The sequence below is a fragment of the Quercus suber genome, unplaced genomic scaffold, assembly GCF_002906115.3.
Source record: "Quercus suber isolate HL8 unplaced genomic scaffold, Cork oak 2.0 scaffold_761, whole genome shotgun sequence".
Lineage (NCBI taxonomy): Eukaryota > Viridiplantae > Streptophyta > Magnoliopsida > Fagales > Fagaceae > Quercus > Quercus suber.
Window position 1 is genome coordinate 56093 of NW_027070197.1, and position 8480 is coordinate 64572.

Sequence of the window (8480 nt, forward strand, 5' to 3'; positions counted from 1 at the left end):
CTATTTGTCTTATTTCATTTTTAGTTACCTAATTAACTAACAACCAATAAGGGCCTGTTTGGTAGGAGGATTTTTATTTTTGTTTTCAAAACAATACAAAAACAATTTTCAAAAAATTAAAATAGAAACTAGTTTTCAGATAATAATTTTTGTATTATAGGTGTTTAGCTCCCACTTTTAAGAACAATTTTCAAAATACTAAAAAAAAAAAAACTATTATATATATATATATATATATATATTGTTTGGGAGACCATTTCTATTTTTGAGATTTTTTTTTAAAAAATTACAAAAATTAATGTGTAAAATCTGTAAAGGCATGATTGGTAGGAGAATTTTTATTTTTGTTTTCAAAACAATATAAAAAAAATTCAAAAAATTGAACTTGAAACTAGTTTTTAGGTAATAATTTTTATATTTTACGTGTTAGGCTCCCACTTTTAAGAACAATTTTTAAAACACTAAAAACAAAAAATAATTTTTTGGGAGACTATTTATATTTTTGAGATTTAAAAAAAAAATATTTACAAAAGTAATGTGTGGAATCTGTAAATTACTTTTTTTGTGGATAATGATAAGGCAATAGAGCTCATCATGTACTCTTTTTTTTAATGATAAGTTTCAAATTTGAAGAGTTTGAATTCTTTTTGTGATAAAGATAAGCTCTTTATTTAAGAGATAAATGAGTTATGTGGGGTCCACTGTTTTCAATTTATTTACAACTATGCCATTAAAAACATTTTTTGTATCTTGAAAACAACCTCTCTCCCGTTTTCAAAATCCTATTTTGAATAAGGAAAATATGATACAATTTCCTAAAAACTATATTTAGAGAACATTAGCTAAACAATAGATTTAAGTGTGGGCCCCACTATTTTATGGATTGAAAAAAAAAAAAACTATATTTAAATATTCTTACCAAATAGACCCTAATTAATTAAGGTAAACCAAAATCTCGAAGTAAATATTTAGGACTTGGAAGTTCGGTTATGGGTGGGAACGGTGTTAGACACCTCACACTGCCTATCCAAAGGATAGTACGCTATTTTAATTTTAATTCCAACGTTAAATCGTGAAAAAATTTAGATATTCGGCATTTGGTTTTTGATTTTTGCACAAACTATATATATATATATATATATATGGGTGGCAATTCGTGTCATGTCAACTCATAAGTATTCGACTATATAAGTCAACACTAACCTGACATCTTTATTAAACAGATTAAGATTCCTTAACCCTAACATGGCCCATTTATTAATAGAGTCAGTCGTGTCGACCTATTTACCAGATTTTATCAAAATTTAAAAAAAAAAATTATAAAAAACAAACAAATAAATATTTTTAATATAAAATTTAAAACTAATGAGTAACTGCATCACAAATAAGCATTCAAAACTAAAGTATGTCCCAATATCACAAATAATCAATTACAATATGTCAAAGAAAATAAATCACAACAACTAATAAGTTTATATACCTTAAGTGATGTAGGACACAAATTACTATTTAATTATTGTAATTTATTATTTTTGGTATTTTTATGTAAAAAATGTTATTTTAAGTTTAGGTGATTTATTTCCTTGTTTTTAGGGACATTTAATAGTTTTTAGATCAAATTTGATTCCTGTTATGGTAAGGTATCAATTAGGAGTTATTTTAGATTATATTTTCTTATCTGTCAAGTTTTAAGGAGCCCTTAAATAGGCCTCTAAGTCTGTAAACATTTTTCATAGTTTTATTATCAATAAAAATTTAGACTTGTGTCTTTTGTGTTCTCTGGTGGATTTCAGACCTATCACCTTGTGGATTCAAGGAACTCCTCGTGGATTCGAGGTTTACTACCCAGGAACTAACAGTTTAGTTTCTGTCCATCAAAGAGAGCATTGTGTGTGCTTCTCTTCAGGCTTCCGCGACATCATTAAGTTTGAAGGGTATACTGGTAAATTTTCATTTAATTAAACGGATTAGACAAGTCATAGGGATTCCATGTATTGAACACTAATTCAACCCGTTTATTAAATGGGTCAGTCATGTCAACCTGAATATGACACGAACCCATTAATCCTCAACCCATAAACTGCTAATTTTGTGTCGTGTCAAGTTCGTGGATCATGTCCAATTGGCGTAAATGTACTTTTAGTCCCTACATTTTGACTTTTTTCCATTTTAGTCCCTATATTTTATTTTTATCATTTTTAGTCTCTAAACCAATTAACGCGGGATATTTAAGTCCTTGAAACACCATTCCATCAACCAACTAACAGGAAAAGCTGACGTGGGCATTAAAATATTATTAAAAATATTATTTGGCATTTTTTAAATGCCAAAATTAAAAATAAAAAAAAAATTAATTACTCAATTTTAATTAAAAAAATAAACAAAATATATATATTTTTGTATAATTTTTTTTTTTTTTTATTCTCTTTTCTCTCTCCTCTCTCTTCAGTTTATTCTTTTCTCTTCTCTCTTGCCTCTATTCTCTCTCACTGGTTCCCTCTCACCGATTCCCTCTCTCTTATAAATTGTTGATCTTGATCCGTCATTGCCAATCGTCATCACCGATCCATCATCACCAATCTCTCATCGATTGCATTTTGCATCGTCATCACCGATCTCTCCGGGCATCGTCATCATCATTGCCGATTAGAATCGACGTTGAGATCTTGATCGTGGGCATCAACGTTGAGGTGAGGTGAGATCTTGATCATGGATTGCCCGTGCTAGTGGGTTTTGGTTGCCGGTGCAAGTGGATTTGTGGCTTTGGATTGGTAGTGCTAGTAGTTTCGTGGGTTTGGGTTGCCAGTGCTAGTGGGTTTTTGTTGTGTTTTCTGGGTTTGAGTTGTTGTGCTAGTGGGTGTTGCTCTGTTTTTAATGGGTTTTGTGGTGGGTTGTTGACGACAGTGGTTGTGGTGGTGGTTTTGTATTCAGTTTCTTGTTTTGCAATGGATTATGTTTGCCACAGTGGTGGTGGTGGTAGTGGCGGCAGCAGCAGTGTTGTCGTGTTGTTTATATTATTTTAATGTATAAAATTGAATGATAAAACATCTAATAAATGGGATCTTATAAAATGATGTGGTAAAATAATAAATTAGGTCTTTGGTGTGGCAAAATGGCCTTTTTTTTGCAACATCTGCTGTGGATGCTTTTAGAAATTTGTTACTTTCCCTTCTATGGACGCCCCAAAAAATCTTGTAAAAGCTTTTTTGGTTTATTGGACATTGGGTTCTTAACTAGAAATCTTCATTAATTATTGGTTTTGTATTAGGTGTAATTAGTCACCTATTTGTCTTATTTCATTTTTAGTTACCTAATTAACTAACAACCAATAAGGGCCTGTTTGGTAGAAGGATTTTTATTTTTCTTTTCAAAACAATACAAAAACAATTTTCAAAAAATTAAAATAGAAACTAGTTTTCAGATAATAATTTTTGTATTATCGGTGTTTAGCTCCCACTTTTAAGAACAATTTTCAAAATACTAAAAAAAAAAACTATTATATATATATATATATATTGTTTGGGAGACCATTTCTATTTTTGAGATTTTTTTAAAAAATTACAAAAATTAATGTGTAAAATCTGTAAAGGCATGATTGGTAGGAGAATTTTTATTTTTGTTTTCAAAACAATATAAAAAAAAATTCAAAAAATTGAACTTGAAACTAGTTTTTACGTAATAATTTTTATATTTTACGTGTTTGGCTCCCACTTTTAAGAACAATTTTTAAAACACTAAAAACAAAAAATAATTTTTTGGGAGACTATTTATATTTTTGAGATTTAAAAAAAAATATTTACAAAAAGTAATGTGTGGAATCTGTAAATTACTTTTTTTGTGGATAATGATAAGGTAATAGAGCTCATCATGTACTCTTTTTTTTAATGATAAGTTTCAAATTTGAAGAGTTTGAATTCTTTTTATGATAAAGATAAGCTCTTTATTTAAGAGATAAATGAGTTATGTGGGGTCCACTATTTTCAATTTATTTACAACTATGTCATTAAAAACATTTTCTATATCCTAAAAACACCCCCTTAACCATTTTCAAAATCCTATTCTAAACCAAGAAAATAGGATACTTTTTTTTGAAAACTGAATTTAGAAAATATTAGCAAAACAATAAATTGAAGTGTGGGACCAATCACTTTACGGATTGCAAAAACAAAAAACTAAATTTAAATACTCTTAGCAAACATGCCTAAATTACTTTTTTGTGGATAATGATAAGTGAATAGAATTTGTATACCTTTTTTTTAATAATGATAAGTTTTAAATTTGAAGTATGAGAATTGTTTTTGTGGTAAAGATAAGCCCCTTTATTTAAGAGATAGAAAAGTTTGGACAAATATGTCAAATCCAGTGTTTTCAATTTATTTACAACTATGCCATTAAAAACATTTTTTGTATCTTGAAAACAACCTCTCTCCCGTTTTCAAAATCCTATTTTGAATAAGGAAAATATTATACAATTTCCTAAAAACTATATTTAGAGAACATTAGCTAAACAATAGATTTAAGTGTGGGCCTCACTATTTTATGGATTGAAAAAAAAAACTATATTTAAATATTCTTACCAAACAGGCCCTAATTAATAAAGGTAAAACAAAATCTCGAAGTAAATATTTAGGACTTGGAAGTTCGGTTATGGGTGGGAACGGTGTTAGGCACCCCACACTGCCTATCCAAAGGATAGTACGCTATTTTAATTTTAATTCCAACGTTAAATCGTGAAAAAATTTAGATATTCGGCATTTGGTTTTTGATTTTTGCACAAACTATATATATGTGTGTGTGTGTGTGTGTGTGTGTGTGGCAATTCGTGTCATGTCAACTCATAAGTATTCGACTATATAAGTCAACATTAACCTGACATCTTTATCAAACAGATTAAGATTCCTTAACCCTAACATGGCCCATTTATTAATCGAGTCAGTCGTGTCGACCTGTTTACCAGATTTTATCAAAATTTAAAAAAAAAATTATAAAAAACAAACAAATAAATATTTTTAATATAAAATTTAAAACTAATGAGTAACTGCATCACAAATAATCATTCAAAACTAAAGTATGTCCCAATATCACAAATAATCAATTACAATATGTCAAAGAAAATAAACCATAACAACTAATAAGTTTATATACCTTAAGTTTGAAGGGTATACTGGTAAATTTTCATTTAATTAAACAGATTAGACAAGTCAAAGGGATTCCATGTATTGAACACTAATTCAACCCGTTTATTAAATGAGTCAGTCATATCAATCCGAATATGACACGAACCCATTAATCCTCAACCCATAAACTGCTAATTTTGTGTCGTGTCAGGTTCGCGGATCATGTCCAATTGGCGTAAATGTACTTTTAGTCCCTACATGTTGACTTTTTTCCATTTTAGTCCCTACATTTTATTTTTATCATTTTTAGTCTCTAAACCAATTAACGCGGGATATTTAAGTCCTTGAAACACCATTCCGTCAACGAACTAACAGGAAAAGCTGACGTGGGCATTAAAATATTATTAAAAATATTATTTGGCATTTTTTAAATGCCAAAATTAAAAATAAAAAAAATTAATTACTCAATTTTAATTAAAAAATAAACAAAAATATATTTTTTCTTTCAAAAAAAAATTTTACTTTCTTTTAATTAAAATGAATTATTTTTATTCCAATCTTCTTCTCTTTTTTTTTTCTTTTTTTTTTTCTTTTTTTTTCAGAAGAACATATTCATGTTCTTTATGTTCTTCCCCATATATGATTCATATTCTTACCAAAGTAATCCTTATTTCTTATCATTTTCTTTTCATTTCTTGTACTTTCTTTATAACCAAACATATCAAAACAAAATAAATTAATTAAATGTCTTTGTGTTCTTCCCTATAATCAATCTCTAGCAAAAAACAAACCCTAAACCCAGATCCTAACCAAACCCCAAACCCATATCCCTAGTAAAGCAAACCTTAGCCTTCAAACCCATAAATTTTCTTGGCAAACAAACAAACACACGCGCGCACACACACACACACACCAAAAAAAAAAACCCAAATCACCACCACCGAATCAAAGAACATGAAGATCAAACCCAAGCAAAAAAATAGAAACCCAGCAACCAGCAAAGCACCACCACCAAATCAAATCATCCACTACCACATCAACAAAACCACTCCCAAACTAAACCATCCAAAGAATAGAAATCTAGCAAAGCACCTAACTCATCCACTCCCAAACCAAACCATAATCAAAGAGGCTGAGATCGGGTGCGATGGGTTTGAGATAGAAAGAGGCTGAGATCAGCTTGACCAGGGTTAGAGAGATGCTGTGATCAATTGGTACCTGGTGATCTTATCTGACGGTTGAGAAGGCAAACACACACACACACACACACACACACACACACACAAAATGAGTTAAATGTAAACAAACCAATAGTACATTTTCACTTGAGAGAGAAGAAAACTTGCTACCTAATGAGACGAGCCCGAAAATGATGGCCAGAGATTCTGACAAAGGGACTTCCGACCAAGTAAGCAATCGATGGTGGACGTTAAGGCTTTCTCACTGGTGTGTTTCTCTCCATCTCTCACTTCACACTTGCTCACAAAGTTTCTCTCTCTCTCTCTCTCTCTCTCTCTCTCTCTCTCTCTCTCTCTCTCTCTCTCTCTCTCTCTCTCTGCGTTTGAGATATTTTTAAAAAATTTGAAATTTTCAGATCGATAAAAAAATATCTTTGGATGGTGTAAAAATGTCTTCCACCAGACTTTTTTTTTTTTTTTCCATTTGGGTTTGCTTGGGTCTGTAAATTTGGATTAAGGCGTGTAATGACTTTGGGTTTGTTGAAAGTATTTTGAATTAGGTCTTTGTGTTTGTAATGGGAATGTGAACGAATGACAGAGTAATTGTTGAATGTCTTTGTGTTTTGTAAATTTGTGGGCATGTCTTTGTGTTTGTAAATCTGACTGATTTTATGGGTTTCGTTGCTAAGGAAATACAAGAAAAGAGAAAAAATATATATATATTGATTTTTTAAATTTCTGGGCAAGGTTTGCTGGGAAGAAAATGAAGAACATGATTAACGGGGAAGAACACATGTTCTAGATTCTTTATGTTCTTCCCAAAAAAAGAGAAACAAAATTAATTTAATTCTTTTCTTTTCTTTTTTTAAAAATAAGAAGGTTAGAAATTTTATTATTATTTTATTGATTTATCAGTTTCCCCGTTAGTTTGGTGACGAAATGGTGCTTCAAGAACTTAAATGTCCCACGTTAATTGGTTTAGGGACTAAAAGTAGTAAAAATAAAATGTAGAGACTAAAATCGAAAAAAGTCAAAATGTAGGGACTAAAAGTGCATTTAGACCATATATATATAATATTTATTTACATATAACATATCATGTGAATATTTATTTCAAAGAATTATTATAAACAAATCATGTGAAATATATGTAGATTTCATGTAAAGACTAAATTTAAATATGTATAACTAACATGTGAGTATAATATTTATTACATACCTAACAATCATTTTTGATGTGTTTGGTAAACTTCTCGATGAAAATATGCCTTTCTTGAGGTTCAATTTCTATAACATCAACCATGAGTTTCCCTTTAGCATCTTCATATGCACCTCTACCACCCACCATGAACATCAATCAAAGGTGAAGTAATTCTTTCACAAGTGGGTGGTTTCTGAATTGAAGCCTGAAAGTGCACTTAGCCTAATTATTAGATATTTTAGTCTTTTAGACCCCATTTTAATTTTGGTTTATTAATTTTAGGCTAAACACAATTAAAGCAAAATACACGTAATTAGCCAATTAATTAACCGAACCACCAAACAATTGCATGGATGTACATATAATTGAATAATGCAATAATATAAAGAGCAGTTAGGAAAAAGAGTAGAAACCAAAGATAATACCTAATGTTCTATCGAAGATGAAAACTGGAAAATTTGGCATAAAAACCTCTTGGTGTCCTTCCAAACTAAAAATAATCCACTAGTAAATAAATTGGAGTGCAAGAATACACAAAAAACCTTCCAAGCCCAAACTATCCAATGTATTTGAGTCCTCCAAGTTTCAACTACCAAATAAGTTTGAATAAAATCTGCATCGGGATTAAGTTAATGCTTAGCTAATGGAAGGGTAACAACATACAAAACAAGTATAGGTTGGTAGCTAGCCTCTACTGAACACCTAGTGTCCAATTTAGCTTTGGCAAAGTTTGATGTTCTTCTCCAATTGTATCTCACTCAAAAACATCAAAATTAGCACATTTATCTTGTCTTGTCTCTCCCTTGTATCCGTTTCAATTCTTCAACAAAATATATTTTCTTTTAAGAGGTATTAATTTGCTGACATACAAATTAACAATGCAAATAGAATTTGCATCAAATTTACATAGTAAATAACGCAATTTGACATTAGGAAAGCTCAAGGATTAGTAATGCTTAATAATGGAACTTTAGAGTATAAATT